Genomic DNA, 26,420 nt, shown 5'->3' with positions numbered 1-26,420 from the left:
AGATAATTGCCAAGAAAGGCTGACTTGTAGTGAGCACATCTTCTTCCCTGACGTGATCATTCTCTTCAGCTGAAACTGAGACTCTCAGATCACTTCATGTCTGCCAACAAAGCAGCAGCTGAAGATGACCAACTTCCTCATGTGTCACAGGGCGATCAGACATTGCAGAAAAAGACATGCAGGTGGTAGAGAGAAGAGAAAAAGCTTACAGCACCTGGTATTCCCAAGCGGTCTAACATTCAAGTACTAACCAGGCCCAACCCTGCTTGGGTTCCGAGATTAGACGAGGTCGGGCATATTCAGGGTGGTGTGGCCGTAAGTAACAATGTCTGTGACAAATGTGCATTATATAGGTACTGGAATCATACGGTTCCTCTATGCAACCAGATAATTGCCGAAAAAGGCTGACTTGTAGTGGGTTCATCTTCTTCCCTGATGTGATTATTCTCTGGTACTGAAACTGAGACTCTCAGATCACTTTGTGTCTGCCAACAAAGCAGCAGCAGCTGAAGATGACCAACTTCCTCATGTGTCACAGGGCGATCAGACATTGCAACAAAAGACATGCAGGTGGTAAAGAGAAGAGAAAAAGCCTACAGCACCTGGTATTCCCAAGCGGTCTCCCATTCAAGTACTAACCAGGCCAAACCCTGCTTGGCTTCCGAGATCAGATGAGGTCGGGCTTATTCAGGGTGGTATGGCCGTAAGTAACAATCTCTCTGAAAAATGTTTATAATATAGGTACTGGAATCATACACTTCCTCTATATAACCAGATAATTGCAGAGAAAGGCTGATGTGTAGCGGGCATATCATCTTCTCTGATGTGATCATTCTCTTCAGCTGAAACTGAGACTCTCAGATCACTTCGTGTCTGCCAACAAAGCAGCAGCAGCTGAAGATGACCAACTTCCTCATGTGTCACAGGGTGGTCAGACGTTGCAACAAAAGACATGCAGGTGGTAGAGAGAAGAGAAAAAGCTTACAGCACCTGGTATTCCCAAGCAGTCTCCCATTCAAGTACTAACAAGGCCCAACCCTGCTTGGCTTCCAAGATGAGACGAGGTCGGGCATGTTCAGGGTGGTGTGGCCGTAAGCAACAATGTCTGTGACAAATGTGCATTATATAGGTACTGGAATAATACAGTTCCTCTATGTAACCAGATAATTGTCGAGAAAGGCTAACTTGTAGTGGGCACATCTTCTTCCCTGATGTGATTATTCTCTCCAGCTGAAACTGAGACTCTCAGATCACTTCGTGTCTGCCAACAAAGCAGCAGCAGCTGAAGATGACCAACTTCCTCATGTGTCACAGGGTGGTCAGACGTTGCAACAAAAGACATGCAGGTGGTTGAGAGAAGAGAAAAAGCTTACAGCACCTGGTGTTCCCAAGCTGTCTCCCATCCAAGTACTAACCAGGTACAACCCTGTTTGGCGTCCGAGATCAGACGAGGTCGGGCTTATTCAGGGTGGTGTGGCCGTAAGCAACAATGTCTCTGACAAATGTGCATTATATAGGTACTGGAATCATACGGTTCCTCTATGCAACCAGATAATTGCCGAGAAAGGCTGATGTGTAGCGGGCAAATCATCTTCTCTGATGTGATCATTCTCTGCAACTGAAACTGAGACTCTCAGATCACTTTGTGTCAGCCAACAAAGCAGCAGCAGCTGAAGATGACCAACTTCCTCATGTGTCACAGGGTGATCAGACGTTGCAACAAAAGACATGCAGGTGGTAGAGAGAAGAGAAAAAGCTTACAGCACCTGGTATTCCCAGAATGTCTACCATCGAAGTACTAACCAGGCCCAAACCTCCTTGGCTTCTGAGATCAGATGAGGTTGGGCATATTCAGGGTGGTGTGGCCGTAAGCAACCATAACTGTGACAAATGTGCATTATATAGGTACTGGAATCATACGGTTCCTCTATGCAACCAGATAATTGCCGAGAAAGGCTGATGTGTAGCGGGCAAATCATCTTCTCTGATGTGATCATTCTCTGCAACTGAAACTGAGACTCTCAGATCACTTTGTGTCAGCCAACAAAGCAGCAGCAGCTGAAGATGACCAACTTCCTCATGTGTCACAGGGTGATCAGACGTTGCAACAAAAGACATGCAGGTGGTCGAGAGAAGAGAAAAAGCTTACAGCACCTGGTATTCCCAAGAGGTCTTCCATCCAAGTACTAAGGAGGCTCAACCCTGCTTGGCTTCCGAGATCAGACGAGGTCGGGCATGTTCAGGGTGGTGTGGCCGTAAGCAACAATGTGTCTGACAAATGTGCATTATATAACTACAGGAATCATACGGTTCCTCTATGTAACCAGATAATTGCTGAGAAAGGCTGATGTGTAGTCGGCACATCTTCTTCCCTGACGTCATTATTCTCTTCAGTTGAAACTGAGACTCTCAGATCACTTCGTGTCTTCCAACAAAGCAGCAGCAGCTGAAGATGGCCAACTTCCTCGTGTGTCACAGGGTGATCAGACGTTGCAACAAAAGACATGCAGGTTGTAGAGAGAAGAGAAAACGCTTACAGCACCTGGTATTCCCAAGCAGTCTCCCATTAAAGTACTAACCAGGCCCAACCCTCCTTGGCTACCGAGATCAGACGAGGTCGGGCATGTTCAGGGTGGTGTGGCCGTAAGCAACAATGTCTGTGACAAATGTGCATTATATAGGTACTGGAATCATACGGTTCCTCTATGTAACCAGATAATTGCCGAGAAAGGCTGACTTGTAGTGGGCAAATCTTCTTCCCTCATGTGATTATTCTCTGCAGCTGAAACTGAGACTCTCAGATCACTTCGTGTCTACCAACAAAGCAGCAGCAGCTGAAGATGACCAACTTCCTCATGTGTCACAGGGTGATCAGACGTTGCAACAAAAGACATGCAGGTGGTAGAGAGAAGAGAAAAAGCTTACAGCACCTGGTGTTCCCAAGAGGTCTCCCATCCAAGTACTAACCAGGTACAACCCTGTTTGGCGTCCGAGATCAGACGAGGTCGGGCATGTTCAGGGTGGTGTGGCCGTAAGCAACAATGTCTCTGACAAATGTGCATTATATAGGTACTGGAATCATACGGTTCCTCTATGTAACCAGATAATTGCCGAGAAAAGCTGATAAGTAGTGGGCACATCTTCTTCCCTGACGTGATTATTCTCTCGAGCTGAAACTGAGACTCTCAGATCACTTTGTGTCTGCCAACAAAGCAGCAGCAGCTGAAGATGACCAACTTCCTCATGTGTCACAGGGTGATCAGACGTTGCAACAAAAGACATGCAGGTGGTAGAGAGAAGAGAAAAAGCTTACAGCACCTGGTGTTCCCAAGCTGTCTCCCATCCAAGTACTAACCAGGTACAACCCTGTTTGGCGTCCGAGATCAGACGAGGTCGGGCTTATTCAGGGTGGTGTGGCCGTAAGCAACAATGTCTCTGACAAATGTGCATTATATAGGTACTGGAATCATACGGTTCCTCTATGCAACCAGATAATTGCTGAGAAAGGCTGATGTGTAGCGCGCAAATCATCTTCTCTGATGTGATCATTCTCTGCAACTGAAACTGAGACTCTCAGATCACTTTGTGTCTGCCAACAAAGCAGCAGCAGTAACTGAAGATGACCAACTTCCTCATGTGTCACAGGGTGATCAGACGTTGCAACAAAAGACATGCAGGTGGTAGAGAGAAGAGAAGAAGCTTACAGCACCTTGTATTCCCAAGCGGTCTCCCATCCAAGTACTAACCAGCCCCAACCCTGCTTGGCTTCCGAGATCAGACGAGGTCGGGCATATTCAGGGTGGTGTGGCCGTAAGCGACAATTTCTGTGACAAATGTGCATTATATAGGTAATGGAGTCATACGGTTCCTCTATGTAACCAGATAATTGCCGAGAAAGGCTGATGTGTAGTGGGCACATCTTGTTCCCTGACGTGATAATTCTCTCCAGCTGAAAATGAGACTCTCAGATCACTTTGTGTCTGCCAACAAAGCAGCAGAAGCTGAAGATGACCAACTTCCTCATGTGTCACAGGGTGATCAGACGTTGCAACAAAAGACATGCAGGTGGTAGAGAGAAGAGAAAAAGCTTACAGCACCTGGTATTCCAAAGCAGTCTCCCATCTAAGTACTAACCAGGCCCAACCGTGCTTGGCTTCCGTGATCGGACAAGGTCGGATATGTTGAGGGTGGTGTGGCCGTAAGCAACAAAGTCTGTGACAAATGTGCATTATATTGGTACTGGAATCATACAGTTCCTCTATGTAACCAGATAATTGCCGAGAAAGGCTGATGTGTAGTGGGCATATCTTCTTCCCTGATGTGATTATTCTCTCCAGCTGAAACTGAGACTCTCAGATCACTTCGTGTCTGCCAACAAAGCAGCAGCAGCTGAAGATGACCAACTTCTTCACGTGTCACAGGGTGATCAGACGTTGTAACAAAAGACATGCAGGTGGTAGAGAGAAGAGAAAAAGCTTACAGCACCTGGTATTCCCAAGCTGTCTCCCATCCAAGTACTAAGCAGGCTCAACCCTGCTTGGCTTCCGAGATCAGACAAGGTCGGGCATGTTCAGGGTAGTGTGGCCGTAAGAAACAATGTGTCTGACAAATGTGCATTATATAAGTACAGGAATCATACGGTTCCTCTATGTAACCAGATAATTGCTGAGAAAGGCTGATGTGTAGTGGGCACATCTTCTTCCCTGACGTGATTATTCTCTTCAGCTGAAACTGAGACTCTCAGATCACTTCGTGTCTTCCAACAAAGCAGCAGCAGCTGAAGATGGCCAACTTTCTCATGTGTCACAGGGTGATCAGACGTTGCAACAAAAGACATGCAGGTTGTAGAGAGAAGAGAAAATGCTTACAGCACCTGGTATTCCCAAGCAGTCTCCCATTAAAGTACTAACCAGGCCCAACCCTCCTTGGCTTCCGAGATCAGACGAGGTCGGGCTTATTCAGGGTGGTATGGCCGTAAGGAACAATTTCTGTGACAAATGTGCATTATATAGGTACTGGAATCATACAATTCCTCTATGTAACCAGATAATTGCAGAGAAAGGCTGACTTGTTATGGGCACATCTTCTTCCCTGATGTGATTATTCTCTGCAGCTGAAACTGAGACTCTCAGATCACTTCGTGTCTGCCAACAAAGCAGCAGCAGCTGAAGATGACCAACTTCCTCATGTGTCACAGGGGGATCAGACGTTGCAACAAAAGACATGCAGGTGGTCGAGAGAAGACAAAAAGCTTACAGCTCCTGGTATTCCCAAGCGGTCTCCCATTTAAGTACTAACCAGGCCCAACCCTCCTTGGCTTCCGAGATAAGACGAGGTCGGGCATGTTCAGGGTGGTGTGGCCGTAAGCAACAATGTCTGTGACAAATGTGCATTATATAGGTACTGGAATCATACGGTTCCTCTATGTAACCAGATAATTGCAGAGAAAAGCTGACTTGTAGTGGGCACATCTTCTTCCCTGACGTGATTATTCTCTGCAGCTGAAACTGAGACTCTCAGATCACTTCGTGTCTGCCAACAAAGCAGCAGCAGCTGAAGATGACCAACTTCCTCATGTGTCACAGGGTGATCAGACGTTGCAACAAAAGACATGCAGGTGGTAGAGAGAAGAGAAAAAGCTTAAAGCACCTGGTATTCCCAGGCAGTCTACCTTCCAAGTACTAACCAGGCCCAAACCTGCTTGGCTTCCGAGATCGTGCTTATTCAGGGTGGTGTGGCTGTAAGCAACAATATATGTGACAAATGTGCCTTATATAAGTACTGGAATCATACACTTCCTCTATGTAACCAGATAATTGCCGAGAAAGGCTGACTTGTAGTGGGCACATCTTCTTCCCTGATGTGATTATTCTCTGCAGCTGAAACTGAGACTCTCAGATCACTTTGTGTCTGCCAACAAAGCAGCAGCAGCTGAAGATGACCAACTTCCTCATGTGTCACAGGGTGATCAGACGTTGCAACAAAAGACATGCAGGTGGTAGAGAGAAGAGAAAAAGCTTACAGCACCTGGTATTCCAAAGCAGTCTCCCATGTAAGTACTAACCAGGCCCAACCGTGCTTGGCTTCCGAGATCGGACAAGGTCGGATATGTTGAGGGTGGTGTGGCCGTAAGCAACAAAGTCTGTGACAAATGTGCATTATATTGGTACTGGAATCATACAGTTCCTCTATGTAACCAGACAATTGCCGAGAAAGGCTGATGTGTAGTGGGCATATCTTCTTCCCTGATGTGATTATTCTCTCCAGCTGAAACTGAGACTCTCAGATCACTTTGTGTCTGCCAACAAAGCAGCAGCAGCTGAAGATGACCAACTTCCTCATGTGTCACAGGGTGATCAGACGTTGCAACAAAAGACATGCAGGTGGTAGAGAGAAGAGAAAAAGCTTACAGCACCTGGTATTCCCAAGCAGTCTCCCATTAAAGTACTAACCAGGCCCAACCCTCCTTGGCTACCGAGATCAGACGAGGTCGGGCATGTTCAGGGTGGTGTGGCCGTAAGCAACAATGTCTGTGACAAATGTGCATTATATAGGTACTGGAATCATACGGTTCCTCTATGTAACCAGATAATTGCCGAGAAAGGCTGACTTGTAGTGGGCAAATCTTCTTCCCTCATGTGATTATTCTCTGCAGCTGAAACTGAGACTCTCAGATCACTTCGTGTCTACCAACAAAGCAGCAGCAGCTGAAGATGACCAACTTCCTCATGTGTCACAGGGTGATCAGACGTTGCAACAAAAGACATGCAGGTGGTAGAGAGAAGAGAAAAAGCTTACAGCACCTGGTGTTCCCAAGAGGTCTCCCATCCAAGTACTAACCAGGTACAACCCTGTTTGGCGTCCGAGATCAGACGAGGTCGGGCATGTTCAGGGTGGTGTGGCCGTAAGCAACAATGTCTCTGACAAATGTGCATTATATAGGTACTGGAATCATACGGTTCCTCTATGTAACCAGATAATTGCCGAGAAAAGCTGATAAGTAGTGGGCACATCTTCTTCCCTGACGTGATTATTCTCTCGAGCTGAAACTGAGACTCTCAGATCACTTTGTGTCTGCCAACAAAGCAGCGGCAGCTGAAGATGACCAACTTCCTCATGTGTCACAGGGTGATCAGACGTTGCAACAAAAGACATGCAGGTGGTAGAGAGAAGAGAAAAAGCTTACAGCACCTGGTGTTCCCAAGCTGTCTCCCATCCAAGTACTAACCAGGTACAACCCTGTTTGGCGTCCGAGATCAGACGAGGTCGGGCTTATTCAGGGTGGTGTGGCCGTAAGCAACAATGTCTCTGACAAATGTGCATTATATAGGTACTGGAATCATACGGTTCCTCTATGCAACCAGATAATTGCTGAGAAAGGCTGATGTGTAGCGCGCAAATCATCTTCTCTGATGTGATCATTCTCTGCAACTGAAACTGAGACTCTCAGATCACTTTGTGTCTGCCAACAAAGCAGCAGCAGTAACTGAAGATGACCAACTTCCTCATGTGTCACAGGGTGATCAGACGTTGCAACAAAAGACATGCAGGTGGTAGAGAGAAGAGAAGAAGCTTACAGCACCTTGTATTCCCAAGCAGTCTCCCATCCAAGTACTAACCAGCCCCAACCCTGCTTGGCTTCCGAGATCAGACGAGGTCGGGCATATTCAGGGTGGTGTGGCCGTAAGCGACAATTTCTGTGACAAATGTGCATTATATAGGTAATGGAGTCATACGGTTCCTCTATGTAACCAGATAATTGCCGAGAAAGGCTGATGTGTAGTGGGCACATCTTGTTCCCTGACGTGATAATTCTCTCCAGCTGAAAATGAGACTCTCAGATCACTTTGTGTCTGCCAACAAAGCAGCAGAAGCTGAAGATGACCAACTTCCTCATGTGTCACAGGGTGATCAGACGTTGCAACAAAAGACATGCAGGTGGTAGAGAGAAGAGAAAAAGCTTACAGCACCTGGTATTCCAAAGCAGTCTCCCATCTAAGTACTAACCAGGCCCAACCGTGCTTGGCTTCCGTGATCGGACAAGGTCGGATATGTTGAGGGTGGTGTGGCCGTAAGCAACAAAGTCTGTGACAAATGTGCATTATATTGGTACTGGAATCATACAGTTCCTCTATGTAACCAGATAATTGCCGAGAAAGGCTGATGTGTAGTGGGCATATCTTCTTCCCTGATGTGATTATTCTCTCCAGCTGAAACTGAGACTCTCAGATCACTTCGTGTCTGCCAACAAAGCAGCAGCAGCTGAAGATGACCAACTTCTTCACGTGTCACAGGGTGATCAGACGTTGCAACAAAAGACATGCAGGTGGTAGAGAGAAGAGAAAAAGCTTACAGCACCTGGTATTCCCAAGCTGTCTCCCATCCAAGTACTAAGCAGGCTCAACCCTGCTTGGCTTCCGAGATCAGACAAGGTCGGGCATGTTCAGGGTAGTGTGGCCGTAAGAAACAATGTGTCTGACAAATGTGCATTATATAAGTACAGGAATCATACGGTTCCTCTATGTAACCAGATAATTGCTGAGAAAGGCTGATGTGTAGTGGGCACATCTTCTTCCCTGACGTGATTATTCTCTTCAGCTGAAACTGAGACTCTCAGATCACTTCGTGTCTTCCAACAAAGCAGCAGCAGCTGAAGATGGCCAACTTTCTCATGTGTCACAGGGTGATCAGACGTTGCAACAAAAGACATGCAGGTTGTAGAGAGAAGAGAAAATGCTTACAGCACCTGGTATTCCCAAGCAGTCTCCCATTAAAGTACTAACCAGGCCCAACCCTCCTTGGCTTCCGAGATCAGACGAGGTCGGGCTTATTCAGGGTGGTATGGCCGTAAGGAACAATTTCTGTGACAAATGTGCATTATATAGGTACTGGAATCATACAATTCCTCTATGTAACCAGATAATTGCAGAGAAAGGCTGACTTGTTATGGGCACATCTTCTTCCCTGATGTGATTATTCTCTGCAGCTGAAACTGAGACTCTCAGATCACTTCGTGTCTGCCAACAAAGCAGCAGCAGCTGAAGATGACCAACTTCCTCATGTGTCACAGGGGGATCAGACGTTGCAACAAAAGACATGCAGGTGGTCGAGAGAAGACAAAAAGCTTACAGCTCCTGGTATTCCCAAGCGGTCTCCCATTTAAGTACTAACCAGGCCCAACCCTCCTTGGCTTCCGAGATAAGACGAGGTCGGGCATGTTCAGGGTGGTGTGGCCGTAAGCAACAATGTCTGTGACAAATGTGCATTATATAGGTACTGGAATCATACGGTTCCTCTATGTAACCAGATAATTGCAGAGAAAAGCTGACTTGTAGTGGGCACATCTTCTTCCCTGACGTGATTATTCTCTGCAGCTGAAACTGAGACTCTCAGATCACTTCGTGTCTGCCAACAAAGCAGCAGCAGCTGAAGATGACCAACTTCCTCATGTGTCACAGGGTGATCAGACGTTGCAACAAAAGACATGCAGGTGGTAGAGAGAAGAGAAAAAGCTTAAAGCACCTGGTATTCCCAGGCAGTCTACCTTCCAAGTACTAACCAGGCCCAAACCTGCTTGGCTTCCGAGATCGTGCTTATTCAGGGTGGTGTGGCTGTAAGCAACAATATATGTGACAAATGTGCCTTATATAAGTACTGGAATCATACACTTCCTCTATGTAACCAGATAATTGCCGAGAAAGGCTGACTTGTAGTGGGCACATCTTCTTCCCTGATGTGATTATTCTCTGCAGCTGAAACTGAGACTCTCAGATCACTTTGTGTCTGCCAACAAAGCAGCAGCAGCTGAAGATGACCAACTTCCTCATGTGTCACAGGGTGATCAGACGTTGCAACAAAAGACATGCAGGTGGTAGAGAGAAGAGAAAAAGCTTACAGCACCTGGTATTCCAAAGCAGTCTCCCATGTAAGTACTAACCAGGCCCAACCGTGCTTGGCTTCCGAGATCGGACAAGGTCGGATATGTTGAGGGTGGTGTGGCCGTAAGCAACAAAGTCTGTGACAAATGTGCATTATATTGGTACTGGAATCATACAGTTCCTCTATGTAACCAGATAATTGCCGAGAAAGGCTGATGTGTAGTGGGCATATCTTCTTCCCTGATGTGATTATTCTCTCCAGCTGAAACTGAGACTCTCAGATCACTTTGTGTCTGCCAACAAAGCAGCAGCAGCTGAAGATGACCAACTTCCTCATGTGTCACAGGGTGATCAGACGTTGCAACAAAAGACATGCAGGTGGTAGAGAGAAGAGAAAAAGCTTACAGCACCTGGTATTCCCAAGCAGTCTCCCATTAAAGTACTAACCAGGCCCAACCCTCCTTGGCTACCGAGATCAGACGAGGTCGGGCATGTTCAGGGTGGTGTGGCCGTAAGCAACAATGTCTGTGACAAATGTGCATTATATAGGTACTGGAATCATACGGTTCCTCTATGTAACCAGATAATTGCCGAGAAAGGCTGACTTGTAGTGGGCAAATCTTCTTCCCTCATGTGATTATTCTCTGCAGCTGAAACTGAGACTCTCAGATCACTTCGTGTCTACCAACAAAGCAGCAGCAGCTGAAGATGACCAACTTCCTCATGTGTCACAGGGTGATCAGACGTTGCAACAAAAGACATGCAGGTGGTAGAGAGAAGAGAAAAAGCTTACAGCACCTGGTGTTCCCAAGAGGTCTCCCATCCAAGTACTAACCAGGTACAACCCTGTTTGGCGTCCGAGATCAGACGAGGTCGGGCATGTTCAGGGTGGTGTGGCCGTAAGCAACAATGTCTCTGACAAATGTGCATTATATAGGTACTGGAATCATACGGTTCCTCTATGTAACCAGATAATTGCCGAGAAAAGCTGATAAGTAGTGGGCACATCTTCTTCCCTGACGTGATTATTCTCTCGAGCTGAAACTGAGACTCTCAGATCACTTTGTGTCTGCCAACAAAGCAGCAGCAGCTGAAGATGACCAACTTCCTCATGTGTCACAGGGTGATCAGACGTTGCAACAAAAGACATGCAGGTGGTAGAGAGAAGAGAAAAAACTTACAGCACCTGGTGTTCCCAAGCTGTCTCCCATCCAAGTACTAACCAGGTACAACCCTGTTTGGCGTCCGAGATCAGACGAGGTCGGGCTTATTCAGGGTGGTGTGGCCGTAAGCAACAATGTCTCTGACAAATGTGCATTATATAGGTACTGGAATCATACGGTTCCTCTATGCAACCAGATAATTGCTGAGAAAGGCTGATGTGTAGCGCGCAAATCATCTTCTCTGATGTGATCATTCTCTGCAACTGAAACTGAGACTCTCAGATCACTTTGTGTCTGCCAACAAAGCAGCAGCAGTAACTGAAGATGACCAACTTCCTCATGTGTCACAGGGTGATCAGACGTTGCAACAAAAGACATGCAGGTGGTAGAGAGAAGAGAAGAAGCTTACAGCACCTTGTATTCCCAAGCGGTCTCCCATCCAAGTACTAACCAGCCCCAACCCTGCTTGGCTTCCGAGATCAGACGAGGTCGGGCATATTCAGGGTGGTGTGGCCGTAAGCGACAATTTCTGTGACAAATGTGCATTATATAGGTAATGGAGTCATACGGTTCCTCTATGTAACCAGATAATTGCCGAGAAAGGCTGATGTGTAGTGGGCACATCTTGTTCCCTGACGTGATAATTCTCTCCAGCTGAAAATGAGACTCTCAGATCACTTTGTGTCTGCCAACAAAGCAGCAGAAGCTGAAGATGACCAACTTCCTCATGTGTCACAGGGTGATCAGACGTTGCAACAAAAGACATGCAGGTGGTAGAGAGAAGAGAAAAAGCTTACAGCACCTGGTATTCCAAAGCAGTCTCCCATCTAAGTACTAACCAGGCCCAACCGTGCTTGGCTTCCGTGATCGGACAAGGTCGGATATGTTGAGGGTGGTGTGGCCGTAAGCAACAAAGTCTGTGACAAATGTGCATTATATTGGTACTGGAATCATACAGTTCCTCTATGTAACCAGATAATTGCCGAGAAAGGCTGATGTGTAGTGGGCATATCTTCTTCCCTGATGTGATTATTCTCTCCAGCTGAAACTGAGACTCTCAGATCACTTCGTGTCTGCCAACAAAGCAGCAGCAGCTGAAGATGACCAACTTCTTCACGTGTCACAGGGTGATCAGACGTTGCAACAAAAGACATGCAGGTGGTAGAGAGAAGAGAAAAAGCTTACAGCACCTGGTATTCCCAAGCTGTCTCCCATCCAAGTACTAAGCAGGCTCAACCCTGCTTGGCTTCCGAGATCAGACAAGGTCGGGCATGTTCAGGGTAGTGTGGCCGTAAGAAACAATGTGTCTGACAAATGTGCATTATATAAGTACAGGAATCATACGGTTCCTCTATGTAACCAGATAATTGCTGAGAAAGGCTGATGTGTAGTGGGCACATCTTCTTCCCTGACGTGATTATTCTCTTCAGCTGAAACTGAGACTCTCAGATCACTTCGTGTCTTCCAACAAAGCAGCAGCAGCTGAAGATGGCCAACTTTCTCATGTGTCACAGGGTGATCAGACGTTGCAACAAAAGACATGCAGGTTGTAGAGAGAAGAGAAAATGCTTACAGCACCTGGTATTCCCAAGCAGTCTCCCATTAAAGTACTAACCAGGCCCAACCCTCCTTGGCTTCCGAGATCAGACGAGGTCGGGCTTATTCAGGGTGGTATGGCCGTAAGGAACAATTTCTGTGACAAATGTGCATTATATAGGTACTGGAATCATACAATTCCTCTATGTAACCAGATAATTGCAGAGAAAGGCTGACTTGTTATGGGCACATCTTCTTCCCTGATGTGATTATTCTCTGCAGCTGAAACTGAGACTCTCAGATCACTTCGTGTCTGCCAACAAAGCAGCAGCAGCTGAAGATGACCAACTTCCTCATGTGTCACAGGGGGATCAGACGTTGCAACAAAAGACATGCAGGTGGTCGAGAGAAGACAAAAAGCTTACAGCTCCTGGTATTCCCAAGCAGTCTCCCATTTAAGTACTAACCAGGCCCAACCCTCCTTGGCTTCCGAGATAAGACGAGGTCGGGCATGTTCAGGGTGGTGTGGCCGTAAGCAACAATGTCTGTGACAAATGTGCATTATATAGGTACTGGAATCATACGGTTCCTCTATGTAACCAGATAATTGCAGAGAAAAGCTGACTTGTAGTGGGCACATCTTCTTCCCTGACGTGATTATTCTCTGCAGCTGAAACTGAGACTCTCAGATCACTTCGTGTCTGCCAACAAAGCAGCAGCAGCTGAAGATGACCAACTTCCTCATGTGTCACAGGGTGATCAGACGTTGCAACAAAAGACATGCAGGTGGTAGAGAGAAGAGAAAAAGCTTAAAGCACCTGGTATTCCCAGGCAGTCTACCTTCCAAGTACTAACCAGGCCCAAACCTGCTTGGCTTCCGAGATCGTGCTTATTCAGGGTGGTGTGGCTGTAAGCAACAATATATGTGACAAATGTGCCTTATATAAGTACTGGAATCATACACTTCCTCTATGTAACCAGATAATTGCCGAGAAAGGCTGACTTGTAGTGGGCACATCTTCTTCCCTGATGTGATTATTCTCTGCAGCTGAAACTGAGACTCTCAGATCACTTTGTGTCTGCCAACAAAGCAGCAGCAGCTGAAGATGACCAACTTCCTCATGTGTCACAGGGTGATCAGACGTTGCAACAAAAGACATGCAGGTGGTAGAGAGAAGAGAAAAAGCTTACAGCACCTGGTATTCCAAAGCAGTCTCCCATGTAAGTACTAACCAGGCCCAACCGTGCTTGGCTTCCGAGATCGGACAAGGTCGGATATGTTGAGGGTGGTGTGGCCGTAAGCAACAAAGTCTGTGACAAATGTGCATTATATTGGTACTGGAATCATACAGTTCCTCTATGTAACCAGATAATTGCCGAGAAAGGCTGATGTGTAGTGGGCATATCTTCTTCCCTGATGTGATTATTCTCTCCAGCTGAAACTGAGACTCTCAGATCACTTTGTGTCTGCCAACAAAGCAGCAGCAGCTGAAGATGACCAACTTCCTCATGTGTCACAGGGTGATCAGACGTTGCAACAAAAGACATGCAGGTGGTAGAGAGAAGAGAAAAAGCTTACAGCACCTGGTATTCCCAAGCAGTCTCCCACCCAAGTACTAACCAGGCACAACCCCGCTTGGCTTCCGAGATCGGACGAGGTCGGGCATATTATATTCAGGGTGGTGTGGCCGTAAGCGACAATCTCTGTGACAAATGTGCATTATATAGGTACTGGAATCATACGGTTCCTCTATGTAACCAGATAATTGCAGAGAAAGGCTTATGTGTAGTGGGCACATCTTCTTCCCTGACGTGATTATTCTCTGCAGCTGAAACTGAGACTCTCAGATCACTTCGTGTCTGCCAACAAAGCAGCAGAAGCTGAAGATGACCAACTTCCTCATGTGTCACAGGGTGATCAGACGTTGCAACAAAAGACATTCAGGTGGTCCAGAGAAGAGATAAAGCTTACAGCACCTGGTATTCCCAAGTGGTCTCCCACCCAAGTACTAACCAGGCCAACCGTGCTTGGCTTCCGAGATCAGACGAGGTCAGGCATGTTCAGGGTGGTGTTGCCGTAAGCGACAATGTCTGTGACAAATGTGCATTATATAGGTACTGGAATCATACGGTTCCTCTATGTAACCAGATAATTGCCGAGAAAGGCTTATGTGTAGTGGGCACATCTTCTTCCCTGACGTGATTATTCTCTGCAGCTGAAACTGAGACTCTCAGATCACTTCGTGTCTGCAAACAAAGCAGCAGAAGCTGAAGATGACCAACTTCCTCATGTGTCACAGGGTGATCAGACGTTGCAACAAAAGACATTCAGGTGGTCCAGAGAAGAGATAAAGCTTACAGCACCTGGTATTCCCAAGCAGTCTCCCACCCAAGTACTAACCAGGCCAACCGTGCTTGGCTTCCGAGATCAGACGAGGTCAGGCATATTGAGGGTGGTGTGGCCGTAAGCAACAATGTCTGTGACAAATGTGCATTATATAGGTACTGGAATCATACAGTTCCTCTATGTAACCAGATAATTGCCGAGAAAGGCTGATGTGTAGGGGGCACATCTTCTTCCCTGACGTTATTATTCTCTTCAGTTGAAAATGAGACTCTCAGATCACTTCGTGTCTGCCAACAAAGCAGCAGAAGCTGAAGATGACAAACTTCCTCATGTGTCACAGGGTGATCAGATGTTGCAACAAAAGACATGCAGGTGGTAGAGAGAAGAGAAAAAGCTTACAGCACCTGGTATTCCCAAGCAGTCTCCCATTGAAGTACGAACCAGGCCCAACCCTGCTTGGCTTCCAGGATAAGACAAGGTGGGGCTTATTCAGGGTGGTGTGGCCATAAGCAACAATGTTTGTTACAAATGTGAATTATATAGGTACTGGAATCATACACTTCCTCTATGAAACCAGATAATTGCCGAGAAAGGCTGATGTGTAGTGGGCATATCATCTTCTCTGATGTGATCATTCTCTTCAGCTGAAACTGAGACTCTCAGATCACTTCGTGTCTGCCAACAAAGCAGCAGCAGCTGAAGATGACCAACTTCCTCATGTGTCACAGGGTGATCAGACGTTGCAACAAAACACATGCAGGTGGTAGAGAGAAGAGAAAACGCTTACAGCACCTGGTATTCCCAAGCGGTCTCCCACCCAAGTACTAACCAGGCCCAACAATGCTTGGCTTCCGAGATCAGACGAGGTCAGGCAAATTCAGGGTGGTGTGGCCGTAAGTAACAATGTCTGTGACAAATGTGCATTATATAAGTACAGGAATCATACGGTTCCTCTATGTAACCAGATAATTGATGAGAAAGGCTGATGTGTAGTGGGCACATCTTCTTCCCTGACGAGATTATTCTCTTCAGCTGAAACTGAGATTCTCAGTTCACTTCGTGTCTTCCAACAAAGCAGCAGCAGCTGAAGATGACCAACTTCTTCACGTGTCACAGGGTGATCAGACGTTGCAACAAAAGACATGCAGGTGGTAGAGAGAAGAGAAAAAGCTTACAGCACCTGGTATTCCCAAGCTGTCTCCCATCATAGTACTAACCAGGTACAACCCTGCTTGGCGTCCGAGATCAGACGAGGTCGGGCTTATTCAGGGTGGTGTGGCCGTAAGCAACAATATCTCTGACAAATGTGCATTATATAGGTACTTGAATCATACGGTTCCTCTATGCAACCAGATAATTGCCGAGAAAGGCTGATGTGTAGCGGGCAAATCATCTTCTCTGATGTGATCATTCTCTGCAACTGAAACTGAGACTCTCAGATCACTTCGTGTCTGCCAACAAAGCAGCAGAAGCTGAAGATGACCACCTTCCTCATGTGTCACAGGGTGATCAGACGTTGCAACAAAAGTTATGCAGGTGGTAGAGAGAAGAGAAAAAGCTTACAGCACCTGGTATTCCGAAGTGGTCTCCCATTCAAGTACTAACCAGGCCCAACCCTGCTTTTCTTCCAAGATCAGACGAGGTCGGGCATATTCAGGGTGGTGCGGCCGTAAGCAACAATAACTGTGACAAATGTGCATTATATAGGTACTGGAATCATACACTTCTTCTATGTAACCAGAGAATTGCAGAGAAAGGCTGACTTGTAGTGGGCACATCTTCTTCCCTGATGTGATTATTCTCTGCAGCTGAAACTGAGACTCTCAGATCACTTCGTGTCTGCCAACAAAGAAGCAGCAGCTGCTGAAGATGACCAACTTCCTCATGTGTCACAGGGTGATCAGACGTTGCAACAAAAGACATGCAGGTGGTAGAGAGAAGAGAAGAAGCTTACAGCACCTGGTATTCCCAAGCAGTCTCCCATCCAAGTACTAAGCAGGCTCAACCCTGTTTGGCTTCCGAGATCACACGAGGTTGGGCATATTCAGGGTGGTGTGGCCGTAAGTAACAATGTCTGTGACAAATGTGCATTATATAGGTACTGGAATCATACGGTTCCTCTATGCAACCAGATAATTGCCAAGAAAGGCTAACTTGTAGTGGGCACATCTTCTTCCCCGATGTGATTATTCTCTACAGCTGAAACTGAGACTCTCAGATCACTTCGTGTCTGCCAACAAAGCAGCAGCTGCTGAAGATGACCAACTTCCTCATGTGTCACAGGGTGATCAGACGTTGCAACAAAAGACATGCAGGTGGTAGAGAGAAGAGAAAAAGCTTACAGCACCTGGTATTCCCAAGCGGTCTCTCATCCAAGTACTAACCAGGGCCAACCCTCCTTGGCTTCTGAGAGCAGACGAGGTCAGACATATTCAGGGTGGTTGGGCCGTAAGCAACAATCTCTGTGACAAATGTGCATTATATAGGCAATGGAATCATATGGTTCCTCTATGTAACAAGATAATTGCCGAGAAAGGCTGATAAGTAGTGGAAACATCTTCCCTGACGTGATTATTCTCTCCAGCTGAAACTGAGACTCTCATATCACTTCGTGTCTGCCAACAAAGCAGCAGCAGCTGAAGATGACCAACTTCTTCATGTGTCACAGGGTGATCAGACGTTGCAACAAAAGACATGTAGGTGGTAGAGAGAAGAGAAAAAGCTTACAGCACCTGGTATTCGCAAGCGGTCTCCCATTCAAGTACTAACCAGGTCCAACCCTGCTTGGGTTCTTAGATCAGACGAGGTCGGGCATATTCAGGGTGGTGTGGCCGTAAGTAACATTATCTGTGACAAATGTGCATTATATAGGTACTGGAATCATACGGTTCCTCTATGCAACCAGATAATTGCCAAGAAAGGCTGATATGTAGTGGGCACATCTTGTTCCCTGACGTGATAATTTTCTCCAGCTGAAAATGAGACTCTCAGATCACTTCGTGTCTGCAAAAAAGCAGCAGAAAATGAAGATGACCAACTTCCTCATGTGTCACAGGGTGATCATACGTTGCAACAAAAGACATGCAGGTGGTTGAGAGAAGAGAAAAAGCTTACAGCACCTGATAATCCCAAGGGGTCTCCCATCCAAGTACTAAACAGGCCCAACCCTAATTGGCTTCCAAGATCAGACGAGGTCGGGCATATTCAGGGTGGTGTGGCCGTAAACAACCATGTCTGTGACAAATATAAATTGTATAGGTACAGGAATCATACGGTTCCTCTATATAACCAGATAATTGCCAAGAAAGGCTGACTTGTAGTGAGCACATCTTCTTCCCTGACGTGATCATTCTCTTCAGCTGAAACTGAGACTCTCAGATCACTTCATGTCTGCCAACAAAGCAGCAGCTGAAGATGACCAACTTCCTCATGTGTCACAGGGCGATCAGACATTGCAGAAAAAGACATGCAGGTGGTAGAGAGAAGAGAAAAAGCTTACAGCACCTGGTATTCCCAAGCGGTCTAACATTCAAGTACTAACCAGGCCCAACCCTGCTTGGGTTCCGAGATTAGACGAGGTCGGGCATATTCAGGGTGGTGTGGCCGTAAGTAACAATGTCTGTGACAAATGTGCATTATATAGGTACTGGAATCATACGGTTCCTCTATGCAACCAGATAATTGCCGAAAAAGGCTGACTTGTAGTGGGTTCATCTTCTTCCCTGATGTGATTATTCTCTGGTACTGAAACTGAGACTCTCAGATCACTTTGTGTCTGCCAACAAAGCAGCAGCAGCTGAAGATGACCAACTTCCTCATGTGTCACAGGGCGATCAGACATTGCAACAAAAGACATGCAGGTGGTAAAGAGAAGAGAAAAAGCCTACAGCACCTGGTATTCCCAAGCGGTCTCCCATTCAAGTACTAACCAGGCCAAACCCTGCTTGGCTTCCGAGATCAGATGAGGTCGGGCTTATTCAGGGTGGTATGGCCGTAAGTAACAATCTCTCTGAAAAATGTTTATAATATAGGTACTGGAATCATACGGTTCCTCTATATAACCAGATAATTGCAGAGAAAGGCTGATGTGTAGCGGGCATATCATCTTCTCTGATGTGATCATTCTCTTCAGCTGAAACTGAGACTCTCAGATCACTTCGTGTCTGCCAACAAAGCAGCAGCAGCTGAAGATGACCAACTTCCTCATGTGTCACAGGGTGGTCAGACGTTGCAACAAAAGACATGCAGGTGGTAGAGAGAAGAGAAAAAGCTTACAGCACCTGGTATTCCCAAGCAGTCTCCCATTCAAGTACTAACAAGGCCCAACCCTGCTTGGCTTCCAAGATGAGACGAGGTCGGGCATGTTCAGGGTGGTGTGGCCGTAAGCAACAATGTCTGTGACAAATGTGCATTATATAGGTACTGGAATAATACAGTTCCTCTATGTAACCAGATAATTGTCGAGAAAGGCTAACTTGTAGTGGGCACATCTTCTTCCCTGATGTGATTATTCTCTCCAGCTGAAACTGAGACTCTCAGATCACTTCGTGTCTGCCAACAAAGCAGCAGCAGCTGAAGATGACCAACTTCCTCATGTGTCACAGGGTGGTCAGACGTTGCAACAAAAGACATGCAGGTGGTTGAGAGAAGAGAAAAAGCTTACAGCACCTGGTGTTCCCAAGCTGTCTCCCATCCAAGTACTAACCAGGTACAACCCTGTTTGGCGTCCGAGATCAGACGAGGTCGGGCTTATTCAGGGTGGTGTGGCCGTAAGCAACAATGTCTCTGACAAATGTGCATTATATAGGTACTGGAATCATACGGTTCCTCTATGCAACCAGATAATTGCCGAGAAAGGCTGATGTGTAGCGGGCAAATCATCTTCTCTGATGTGATCATTCTCTGCAACTGAAACTGAGACTCTCAGATCACTTTGTGTCAGCCAACAAAGCAGCAGCAGCTGAAGATGACCAACTTCCTCATGTGTCACAGGGTGATCAGACGTTGCAACAAAAGACATGCAGGTGGTAGAGAGAAGAGAAAAAGCTTACAGCACCTGGTATTCCCAGAATGTCTACCATCCAAGTACTAACCAGGCCCAAACCTCCTTGGCTTCTGAGATCAGATGAGGTTGGGCATATTCAGGGTGGTGTGGCCGTAAGCAACCATAACTGTGACAAATGTGCATTATATAGGTACTGGAATCATACGGTTCCTCTATGCAACCAGATAATTGCCGAGAAAGGCTGATGTGTAGCGGGCAAATCATCTTCTCTGATGTGATCATTCTCTGCAACTGAAACTGAGACTCTCAGATCACTTTGTGTCAGCCAACAAAGCAGCAGCAGCTGAAGATGACCAACTTCCTCATGTGTCACAGGGTGATCAGACGTTGCAACAAAAGACATGCAGGTGGTCGAGAGAAGAGAAAAAGCTTACAGCACCTGGTATTCCCAAGAGGTCTTCCATCCAAGTACTAAGGAGGCTCAACCCTGCTTGGCTTCCGAGATCAGACGAGGTCGGGCATGTTCAGGGTGGTGTGGCCGTAAGCAACAATGTGTCTGACAAATGTGCATTATATAACTACAGGAATCATACGGTTCCTCTATGTAACCAGATAATTGCTGAGAAAGGCTGATGTGTAGTCGGCACATCTTCTTCCCTGACGTCATTATTCTCTTCAGTTGAAACTGAGACTCTCAGATCACTTCGTGTCTTCCAACAAAGCAGCAGCAGCTGAAGATGGCCAACTTCCTCGTGTGTCACAGGGTGATCAGACGTTGCAACAAAAGACATGCAGGTTGTAGAGAGAAGAGAAAACGCTTACAGCACCTGGTATTCCCAAGCAGTCTCCCATTAAAGTACTAACCAGGCCCAACCCTCCTTGGCTACCGAGATCAGACGAGGTCGGGCATGTTCAGGGTGGTGTGGCCGTAAGCAACAATGTCTGTGACAAATGTGCATTATATAGGTACTGGAATCATACGGTTCCTCTATGTAACCAGATAATTGCCGAGAAAGGCTGACTTGTAGTGGGCAAATCTTCTTCCCTCATGTGATTATTCTCTGCAGCTGAAACTGAGACTCTCAGATCACTTCGTGTCTACCAACAAAGCAGCAGCAGCTGAAGATGACCAACTTCCTCATGTGTCACAGGGTGATCAGACGTTGCAACAAAAGACATGCAGGTGGTAGAGAGAAGAGAAAAAGCTTACAGCACCTGGTGTTCCCAAGAGGTCTCCCATCCAAGTACTAACCAGGTACAACCCTGTTTGGCGTCCGAGATCAGACGAGGTCGGGCATGTTCAGGGTGGTGTGGCCGTAAGCAACAATGTCTCTGACAAATGTGCATTATATAGGTACTGGAATCATACGGTTCCTCTATGTAACCAGATAATTGCCGAGAAAAGCTGATAAGTAGTGGGCACATCTTCTTCCCTGACGTGATTATTCTCTCGAGCTGAAACTGAGACTCTCAGATCACTTTGTGTCTGCCAACAAAGCAGCAGCAGCTGAAGATGACCAACTTCCTCATGTGTCACAGGGTGATCAGACGTTGCAACAAAAGACATGCAGGTGGTAGAGAGAAGAGAAAAAGCTTACAGCACCTGGTGTTCCCAAGCTGTCTCCCATCCAAGTACTAACCAGGTACAACCCTGTTTGGCGTCCGAGATCAGACGAGGTCGGGCTTATTCAGGGTGGTGTGGCCGTAAGCAACAATGTCTCTGACAAATGTGCATTATATAGGTACTGGAATCATACGGTTCCTCTATGCAACCAGATAATTGCTGAGAAAGGCTGATGTGTAGCGCGCAAATCATCTTCTCTGATGTGATCATTCTCTGCAACTGAAACTGAGACTCTCAGATCACTTTGTGTCTGCCAACAAAGCAGCAGCAGTAACTGAAGATGACCAACTTCCTCATGTGTCACAGGGTGATCAGACGTTGCAACAAAAGACATGCAGGTGGTAGAGAGAAGAGAAGAAGCTTACAGCACCTTGTATTCCCAAGCGGTCTCCCATCCAAGTACTAACCAGCCCCAACCCTGCTTGGCTTCCGAGATCAGACGAGGTCGGGCATATTCAGGGTGGTGTGGCCGTAAGCGACAATTTCTGTGACAAATGTGCATTATATAGGTAATGGAGTCATACGGTTCCTCTATGTAACCAGATAATTGCCGAGAAAGGCTGATGTGTAGTGGGCACATCTTGTTCCCTGACGTGATAATTCTCTCCAGCTGAAAATGAGACTCTCAGATCACTTTGTGTCTGCCAACAAAGCAGCAGAAGCTGAAGATGACCAACTTCCTCATGTGTCACAGGGTGATCAGACGTTGCAACAAAAGACATGCAGGTGGTAGAGAGAAGAGAAAAAGCTTACAGCACCTGGTATTCCAAAGCAGTCTCCCATCTAAGTACTAACCAGGCCCAACCGTGCTTGGCTTCCGTGATCGGACAAGGTCGGATATGTTGAGGGTGGTGTGGCCGTAAGCAACAAAGTCTGTGACAAATGTGCATTATATTGGTACTGGAATCATACAGTTCCTCTATGTAACCAGATAATTGCCGAGAAAGGCTGATGTGTAGTGGGCATATCTTCTTCCCTGATGTGATTATTCTCTCCAGCTGAAACTGAGACTCTCAGATCACTTCGTGTCTGCCAACAAAGCAGCAGCAGCTGAAGATGACCAACTTCTTCACGTGTCACAGGGTGATCAGACGTTGCAACAAAAGACATGCAGGTGGTAGAGAGAAGAGAAAAAGCTTACAGCACCTGGTATTCCCAAGCTGTCTCCCATCCAAGTACTAAGCAGGCTCAACCCTGCTTGGCTTCCGAGATCAGACAAGGTCGGGCATGTTCAGGGTAGTGTGGCCGTAAGAAACAATGTGTCTGACAAATGTGCATTATATAAGTACAGGAATCATACGGTTCCTCTATGTAACCAGATAATTGCTGAGAAAGGCTGATGTGTAGTGGGCACATCTTCTTCCCTGACGTGATTATTCTCTTCAGCTGAAACTGAGACTCTCAGATCACTTCGTGTCTTCCAACAAAGCAGCAGCAGCTGAAGATGGCCAACTTTCTCATGTGTCACAGGGTGATCAGACGTTGCAACAAAAGACATGCAGGTTGTAGAGAGAAGAGAAAATGCTTACAGCACCTGGTATTCCCAAGCAGTCTCCCATTAAAGTACTAACCAGGCCCAACCCTCCTTGGCTTCCGAGATCAGACGAGGTCGGGCTTATTCAGGGTGGTATGGCCGTAAGGAACAATTTCTGTGACAAATGTGCATTATATAGGTACTGGAATCATACAATTCCTCTATGTAACCAGATAATTGCAGAGAAAGGCTGACTTGTTATGGGCACATCTTCTTCCCTGATGTGATTATTCTCTGCAGCTGAAACTGAGACTCTCAGATCACTTCGTGTCTGCCAACAAAGCAGCAGCAGCTGAAGATGACCAACTTCCTCATGTGTCACAGGGGGATCAGACGTTGCAACAAAAGACATGCAGGTGGTCGAGAGAAGACAAAAAGCTTACAGCTCCTGGTATTCCCAAGCGGTCTCCCATTTAAGTACTAACCAGGCCCAACCCTCCTTGGCTTCCGAGATAAGACGAGGTCGGGCATGTTCAGGGTGGTGTGGCCGTAAGCAACAATGTCTGTGACAAATGTGCATTATATAGGTACTGGAATCATACGGTTCCTCTATGTAACCAGATAATTGCAGAGAAAAGCTGACTTGTAGTGGGCACATCTTCTTCCCTGACGTGATTATTCTCTGCAGCTGAAACTGAGACTCTCAGATCACTTCGTGTCTGCCAACAAAGCAGCAGCAGCTGAAGATGACCAACTTCCTCATGTGTCACAGGGTGATCAGACGTTGCAACAAAAGACATGCAGGTGGTAGAGAGAAGAGAAAAAGCTTAAAGCACCTGGTATTCCCAGGCAGTCTACCTTCCAAGTACTAACCAGGCCCAAACCTGCTTGGCTTCCGAGATCGTGCTTATTCAGGGTGGTGTGGCTGTAAGCAACAATATATGTGACAAATGTGCCTTATATAAGTACTGGAATCATACACTTCCTCTATGTAACCAGATAATTGCCGAGAAAGGCTGACTTGTAGTGGGCACATCTTCTTCCCTGATGTGATTATTCTCTGCAGCTGAAACTGAGACTCTCAGATCACTTTGTGTCTGCCAACAAAGCAGCAGCAGCTGAAGATGACCAACTTCCTCATGTGTCACAGGGTGATCAGACGTTGCAACAAAAGACATGCAGGTGGTAGAGAGAAGAGAAAAAGCTTACAGCACCTGGTATTCCAAAGCAGTCTCCCATGTAAGTACTAACCAGGCCCAACCGTGCTTGGCTTCCGAGATCGGACAAGGTCGGATATGTTGAGGGTGGTGTGGCCGTAAGCAACAAAGTCTGTGACAAATGTGCATTATATTGGTACTGGAATCATACAGTTCCTCTATGTAACCAGATAATTGCCGAGAAAGGCTGATGTGTAGTGGGCATATCTTCTTCCCTGATGTGATTATTCTCTCCAGCTGAAACTGAGACTCTCAGATCACTTTGTGTCTGCCAACAAAGCAGCAGCAGCTGAAGATGACCAACTTCCTCATGTGTCACAGGGTGATCAGACGTTGCAACAAAAGACATGCAGGTGGTAGAGAGAAGAGAAAAAGCTTACAGCACCTGGTATTCCCAAGCAGTCTCCCATTAAAGTACTAACCAGGCCCAACCCTCCTTGGCTACCGAGATCAGACGAGGTCGGGCATGTTCAGGGTGGTGTGGCCGTAAGCAACAATGTCTGTGACAAATGTGCATTATATAGGTACTGGAATCATACGGTTCCTCTATGTAACCAGATAATTGCCGAGAAAGGCTGACTTGTAGTGGGCAAATCTTCTTCCCTCATGTGATTATTCTCTGCAGCTGAAACTGAGACTCTCAGATCACTTCGTGTCTACCAACAAAGCAGCAGCAGCTGAAGATGACCAACTTCCTCATGTGTCACAGGGTGATCAGACGTTGCAACAAAAGACATGCAGGTGGTAGAGAGAAGAGAAAAAGCTTACAGCACCTGGTGTTCCCAAGAGGTCTCCCATCCAAGTACTAACCAGGTACAACCCTGTTTGGCGTCCGAGATCAGACGAGGTCGGGCATGTTCAGGGTGGTGTGGCCGTAAGCAACAATGTCTCTGACAAATGTGCATTATATAGGTACTGGAATCATACGGTTCCTCTATGTAACCAGATAATTGCCGAGAAAAGCTGATAAGTAGTGGGCACATCTTCTTCCCTGACGTGATTATTCTCTCGAGCTGAAACTGAGACTCTCAGATCACTTTGTGTCTGCCAACAAAGCAGCGGCAGCTGAAGATGACCAACTTCCTCATGTGTCACAGGGTGATCAGACGTTGCAACAAAAGACATGCAGGTGGTAGAGAGAAGAGAAAAAGCTTACAGCACCTGGTGTTCCCAAGCTGTCTCCCATCCAAGTACTAACCAGGTACAACCCTGTTTGGCGTCCGAGATCAGACGAGGTCGGGCTTATTCAGGGTGGTGTGGCCGTAAGCAACAATGTCTCTGACAAATGTGCATTATATAGGTACTGGAATCATACGGTTCCTCTATGCAACCAGATAATTGCTGAGAAAGGCTGATGTGTAGCGCGCAAATCATCTTCTCTGATGTGATCATTCTCTGCAACTGAAACTGAGACTCTCAGATCACTTTGTGTCTGCCAACAAAGCAGCAGCAGTAACTGAAGATGACCAACTTCCTCATGTGTCACAGGGTGATCAGACGTTGCAACAAAAGACATGCAGGTGGTAGAGAGAAGAGAAGAAGCTTACAGCACCTTGTATTCCCAAGCGGTCTCCCATCCAAGTACTAACCAGCCCCAACCCTGCTTGGCTTCCGAGATCAGACGAGGTCGGGCATATTCAGGGTGGTGTGGCCGTAAGCGACAATTTCTGTGACAAATGTGCATTATATAGGTAATGGAGTCATACGGTTCCTCTATGTAACCAGATAATTGCCGAGAAAGGCTGATGTGTAGTGGGCACATCTTGTTCCCTGACGTGATAATTCTCTCCAGCTGAAAATGAGACTCTCAGATCACTTTGTGTCTGCCAACAAAGCAGCAGAAGCTGAAGATGACCAACTTCCTCATGTGTCACAGGGTGATCAGACGTTGCAACAAAAGACATGCAGGTGGTAGAGAGAAGAGAAAAAGCTTACAGCACCTGGTATTCCAAAGCAGTCTCCCATCTAAGTACTAACCAGGCCCAACCGTGCTTGGCTTCCGTGATCGGACAAGGTCGGATATGTTGAGGGTGGTGTGGCCGTAAGCAACAAAGTCTGTGACAAATGTGCATTATATTGGTACTGGAATCATACAGTTCCTCTATGTAACCAGATAATTGCCGAGAAAGGCTGATGTGTAGTGGGCATATCTTCTTCCCTGATGTGATTATTCTCT

The 26,420-nt window shown here is 46.7% G+C and overlaps 63 pseudogenes; all 63 read right to left on the bottom strand.

Annotated features, from left to right (window-relative positions):
* Positions 1–202: 202 nt before the first annotated feature.
* Positions 203–321, bottom strand: LOC140292715 (5S ribosomal RNA; annotated as a pseudogene).
* A 269-nt stretch (positions 322–590) lies between these two features.
* On the bottom strand, positions 591–709 carry LOC140299682 (5S ribosomal RNA; annotated as a pseudogene).
* A 269-nt stretch (positions 710–978) lies between these two features.
* Positions 979–1,097, bottom strand: LOC140292892 (5S ribosomal RNA; annotated as a pseudogene).
* A 269-nt stretch (positions 1,098–1,366) lies between these two features.
* On the bottom strand, positions 1,367–1,485 carry LOC140292469 (5S ribosomal RNA; annotated as a pseudogene).
* Positions 1,486–1,754: 269 nt separating this feature from the next.
* LOC140296648 (5S ribosomal RNA) lies at positions 1,755–1,873 on the bottom strand (annotated as a pseudogene).
* A 269-nt stretch (positions 1,874–2,142) lies between these two features.
* Positions 2,143–2,261, bottom strand: LOC140287500 (5S ribosomal RNA; annotated as a pseudogene).
* Positions 2,262–2,530: 269 nt separating this feature from the next.
* LOC140314803 (5S ribosomal RNA) lies at positions 2,531–2,649 on the bottom strand (annotated as a pseudogene).
* A 269-nt stretch (positions 2,650–2,918) lies between these two features.
* Positions 2,919–3,037, bottom strand: LOC140303852 (5S ribosomal RNA; annotated as a pseudogene).
* Positions 3,038–3,306: 269 nt separating this feature from the next.
* On the bottom strand, positions 3,307–3,425 carry LOC140292468 (5S ribosomal RNA; annotated as a pseudogene).
* A 272-nt stretch (positions 3,426–3,697) lies between these two features.
* On the bottom strand, positions 3,698–3,816 carry LOC140300834 (5S ribosomal RNA; annotated as a pseudogene).
* Positions 3,817–4,085: 269 nt separating this feature from the next.
* LOC140295462 (5S ribosomal RNA) lies at positions 4,086–4,204 on the bottom strand (annotated as a pseudogene).
* A 269-nt stretch (positions 4,205–4,473) lies between these two features.
* Positions 4,474–4,592, bottom strand: LOC140294883 (5S ribosomal RNA; annotated as a pseudogene).
* Positions 4,593–4,861: 269 nt separating this feature from the next.
* LOC140318092 (5S ribosomal RNA) lies at positions 4,862–4,980 on the bottom strand (annotated as a pseudogene).
* A 269-nt stretch (positions 4,981–5,249) lies between these two features.
* LOC140288869 (5S ribosomal RNA) lies at positions 5,250–5,368 on the bottom strand (annotated as a pseudogene).
* A 647-nt stretch (positions 5,369–6,015) lies between these two features.
* Positions 6,016–6,134, bottom strand: LOC140293499 (5S ribosomal RNA; annotated as a pseudogene).
* Positions 6,135–6,403: 269 nt separating this feature from the next.
* Positions 6,404–6,522, bottom strand: LOC140305188 (5S ribosomal RNA; annotated as a pseudogene).
* Positions 6,523–6,791: 269 nt separating this feature from the next.
* Positions 6,792–6,910, bottom strand: LOC140303847 (5S ribosomal RNA; annotated as a pseudogene).
* Positions 6,911–7,179: 269 nt separating this feature from the next.
* LOC140292467 (5S ribosomal RNA) lies at positions 7,180–7,298 on the bottom strand (annotated as a pseudogene).
* Positions 7,299–7,570: 272 nt separating this feature from the next.
* Positions 7,571–7,689, bottom strand: LOC140269083 (5S ribosomal RNA; annotated as a pseudogene).
* Positions 7,690–7,958: 269 nt separating this feature from the next.
* Positions 7,959–8,077, bottom strand: LOC140295461 (5S ribosomal RNA; annotated as a pseudogene).
* A 269-nt stretch (positions 8,078–8,346) lies between these two features.
* LOC140294881 (5S ribosomal RNA) lies at positions 8,347–8,465 on the bottom strand (annotated as a pseudogene).
* A 269-nt stretch (positions 8,466–8,734) lies between these two features.
* LOC140318091 (5S ribosomal RNA) lies at positions 8,735–8,853 on the bottom strand (annotated as a pseudogene).
* A 269-nt stretch (positions 8,854–9,122) lies between these two features.
* On the bottom strand, positions 9,123–9,241 carry LOC140288868 (5S ribosomal RNA; annotated as a pseudogene).
* Positions 9,242–9,888: 647 nt separating this feature from the next.
* Positions 9,889–10,007, bottom strand: LOC140293498 (5S ribosomal RNA; annotated as a pseudogene).
* A 269-nt stretch (positions 10,008–10,276) lies between these two features.
* On the bottom strand, positions 10,277–10,395 carry LOC140305180 (5S ribosomal RNA; annotated as a pseudogene).
* A 269-nt stretch (positions 10,396–10,664) lies between these two features.
* LOC140303840 (5S ribosomal RNA) lies at positions 10,665–10,783 on the bottom strand (annotated as a pseudogene).
* Positions 10,784–11,052: 269 nt separating this feature from the next.
* On the bottom strand, positions 11,053–11,171 carry LOC140294327 (5S ribosomal RNA; annotated as a pseudogene).
* A 272-nt stretch (positions 11,172–11,443) lies between these two features.
* On the bottom strand, positions 11,444–11,562 carry LOC140300823 (5S ribosomal RNA; annotated as a pseudogene).
* A 269-nt stretch (positions 11,563–11,831) lies between these two features.
* On the bottom strand, positions 11,832–11,950 carry LOC140295460 (5S ribosomal RNA; annotated as a pseudogene).
* A 269-nt stretch (positions 11,951–12,219) lies between these two features.
* Positions 12,220–12,338, bottom strand: LOC140294879 (5S ribosomal RNA; annotated as a pseudogene).
* Positions 12,339–12,607: 269 nt separating this feature from the next.
* On the bottom strand, positions 12,608–12,726 carry LOC140318087 (5S ribosomal RNA; annotated as a pseudogene).
* A 269-nt stretch (positions 12,727–12,995) lies between these two features.
* LOC140292057 (5S ribosomal RNA) lies at positions 12,996–13,114 on the bottom strand (annotated as a pseudogene).
* A 647-nt stretch (positions 13,115–13,761) lies between these two features.
* Positions 13,762–13,880, bottom strand: LOC140293497 (5S ribosomal RNA; annotated as a pseudogene).
* A 269-nt stretch (positions 13,881–14,149) lies between these two features.
* On the bottom strand, positions 14,150–14,273 carry LOC140270521 (5S ribosomal RNA; annotated as a pseudogene).
* Positions 14,274–14,542: 269 nt separating this feature from the next.
* On the bottom strand, positions 14,543–14,660 carry LOC140286884 (5S ribosomal RNA; annotated as a pseudogene).
* Positions 14,661–14,929: 269 nt separating this feature from the next.
* LOC140293345 (5S ribosomal RNA) lies at positions 14,930–15,047 on the bottom strand (annotated as a pseudogene).
* Positions 15,048–15,704: 657 nt separating this feature from the next.
* Positions 15,705–15,823, bottom strand: LOC140284332 (5S ribosomal RNA; annotated as a pseudogene).
* Positions 15,824–16,092: 269 nt separating this feature from the next.
* On the bottom strand, positions 16,093–16,211 carry LOC140290834 (5S ribosomal RNA; annotated as a pseudogene).
* A 269-nt stretch (positions 16,212–16,480) lies between these two features.
* LOC140299365 (5S ribosomal RNA) lies at positions 16,481–16,599 on the bottom strand (annotated as a pseudogene).
* Positions 16,600–16,871: 272 nt separating this feature from the next.
* On the bottom strand, positions 16,872–16,990 carry LOC140294509 (5S ribosomal RNA; annotated as a pseudogene).
* A 269-nt stretch (positions 16,991–17,259) lies between these two features.
* Positions 17,260–17,378, bottom strand: LOC140294293 (5S ribosomal RNA; annotated as a pseudogene).
* Positions 17,379–17,644: 266 nt separating this feature from the next.
* Positions 17,645–17,763, bottom strand: LOC140294144 (5S ribosomal RNA; annotated as a pseudogene).
* A 268-nt stretch (positions 17,764–18,031) lies between these two features.
* LOC140289053 (5S ribosomal RNA) lies at positions 18,032–18,150 on the bottom strand (annotated as a pseudogene).
* A 266-nt stretch (positions 18,151–18,416) lies between these two features.
* LOC140292714 (5S ribosomal RNA) lies at positions 18,417–18,535 on the bottom strand (annotated as a pseudogene).
* Positions 18,536–18,804: 269 nt separating this feature from the next.
* Positions 18,805–18,923, bottom strand: LOC140299681 (5S ribosomal RNA; annotated as a pseudogene).
* Positions 18,924–19,192: 269 nt separating this feature from the next.
* Positions 19,193–19,311, bottom strand: LOC140292891 (5S ribosomal RNA; annotated as a pseudogene).
* Positions 19,312–19,580: 269 nt separating this feature from the next.
* LOC140292466 (5S ribosomal RNA) lies at positions 19,581–19,699 on the bottom strand (annotated as a pseudogene).
* Positions 19,700–19,968: 269 nt separating this feature from the next.
* LOC140296334 (5S ribosomal RNA) lies at positions 19,969–20,087 on the bottom strand (annotated as a pseudogene).
* A 269-nt stretch (positions 20,088–20,356) lies between these two features.
* On the bottom strand, positions 20,357–20,475 carry LOC140287489 (5S ribosomal RNA; annotated as a pseudogene).
* Positions 20,476–20,744: 269 nt separating this feature from the next.
* Positions 20,745–20,863, bottom strand: LOC140314801 (5S ribosomal RNA; annotated as a pseudogene).
* Positions 20,864–21,132: 269 nt separating this feature from the next.
* LOC140303835 (5S ribosomal RNA) lies at positions 21,133–21,251 on the bottom strand (annotated as a pseudogene).
* Positions 21,252–21,520: 269 nt separating this feature from the next.
* LOC140292465 (5S ribosomal RNA) lies at positions 21,521–21,639 on the bottom strand (annotated as a pseudogene).
* A 272-nt stretch (positions 21,640–21,911) lies between these two features.
* On the bottom strand, positions 21,912–22,030 carry LOC140300812 (5S ribosomal RNA; annotated as a pseudogene).
* A 269-nt stretch (positions 22,031–22,299) lies between these two features.
* On the bottom strand, positions 22,300–22,418 carry LOC140295459 (5S ribosomal RNA; annotated as a pseudogene).
* A 269-nt stretch (positions 22,419–22,687) lies between these two features.
* Positions 22,688–22,806, bottom strand: LOC140294878 (5S ribosomal RNA; annotated as a pseudogene).
* Positions 22,807–23,075: 269 nt separating this feature from the next.
* LOC140318086 (5S ribosomal RNA) lies at positions 23,076–23,194 on the bottom strand (annotated as a pseudogene).
* A 269-nt stretch (positions 23,195–23,463) lies between these two features.
* On the bottom strand, positions 23,464–23,582 carry LOC140288867 (5S ribosomal RNA; annotated as a pseudogene).
* A 647-nt stretch (positions 23,583–24,229) lies between these two features.
* Positions 24,230–24,348, bottom strand: LOC140293496 (5S ribosomal RNA; annotated as a pseudogene).
* A 269-nt stretch (positions 24,349–24,617) lies between these two features.
* On the bottom strand, positions 24,618–24,736 carry LOC140305173 (5S ribosomal RNA; annotated as a pseudogene).
* Positions 24,737–25,005: 269 nt separating this feature from the next.
* LOC140303831 (5S ribosomal RNA) lies at positions 25,006–25,124 on the bottom strand (annotated as a pseudogene).
* Positions 25,125–25,393: 269 nt separating this feature from the next.
* Positions 25,394–25,512, bottom strand: LOC140292464 (5S ribosomal RNA; annotated as a pseudogene).
* Positions 25,513–25,784: 272 nt separating this feature from the next.
* LOC140300801 (5S ribosomal RNA) lies at positions 25,785–25,903 on the bottom strand (annotated as a pseudogene).
* Positions 25,904–26,172: 269 nt separating this feature from the next.
* Positions 26,173–26,291, bottom strand: LOC140295458 (5S ribosomal RNA; annotated as a pseudogene).
* Between the last annotated feature and the right edge of the window lie 129 nt (positions 26,292–26,420).

Source organism: Leuresthes tenuis, unplaced genomic scaffold (assembly GCF_036924035.1).
Source record: "Leuresthes tenuis unplaced genomic scaffold, fLeuTen1.0.hap1 SCAF_1, whole genome shotgun sequence".
Taxonomy (NCBI): Eukaryota; Metazoa; Chordata; class Actinopteri; order Atheriniformes; family Atherinopsidae; genus Leuresthes; species Leuresthes tenuis.
The sequence above is the reverse complement of the archived record's forward strand: the minus strand, read 5'-3'. Positions and strand labels throughout refer to the sequence as shown.